Genomic DNA, 369 nt, shown 5'->3' on the forward strand with positions numbered 1-369 from the left:
GTCTGTCCGTCTGTCCGTCCGTCCGTGTACACGATAACTCGAGCAAAAATTTAGGTATCTCAACGAAATTTGGTATGTACATTTCCCTTAATCCAAGGTAGGTTGTTATTGAAAATGGGCGAAATCGGACTTTAACCACGCCCACTTCCCATATAACGGTAATTTCCAGAAATACGAAAACTGCGATATTTTAGTAACTACTGAAGATAATTCACTCAAAATTGATATTTACAATAATTTTTAGACGAAAAATAAGAATATTATAAATTTTTGGAAAATGGGCGTAGCCACGCCCACTTATGGTTACATGTGTATATCTTGGCAACCGCTGCACCAATTTCTTCCAAACTTGGCACAGTTGTTGCCCTT

At 37.9% G+C, this 369-nt stretch overlaps 1 protein-coding gene across 5 annotated transcripts in view; it reads right to left on the reverse strand.

The window, feature by feature from the left end:
* Nucleotides 1-369, reverse strand: part of PDZ-GEF (PDZ domain-containing guanine nucleotide exchange factor) — a 16725-nt gene that overhangs the window by 4300 nt on the left and 12056 nt on the right. The gene's annotated exons all lie outside the window — the stretch shown is intronic.

Source organism: Rhagoletis zephyria, unplaced genomic scaffold (assembly GCF_001687245.7).
Source record: "Rhagoletis zephyria isolate East Lansing unplaced genomic scaffold, Rhagoletis_zephyria_1.1 Rzeph_scaffold_04449, whole genome shotgun sequence".
NCBI classification, from domain to species: domain Eukaryota; kingdom Metazoa; phylum Arthropoda; class Insecta; order Diptera; family Tephritidae; genus Rhagoletis; species Rhagoletis zephyria.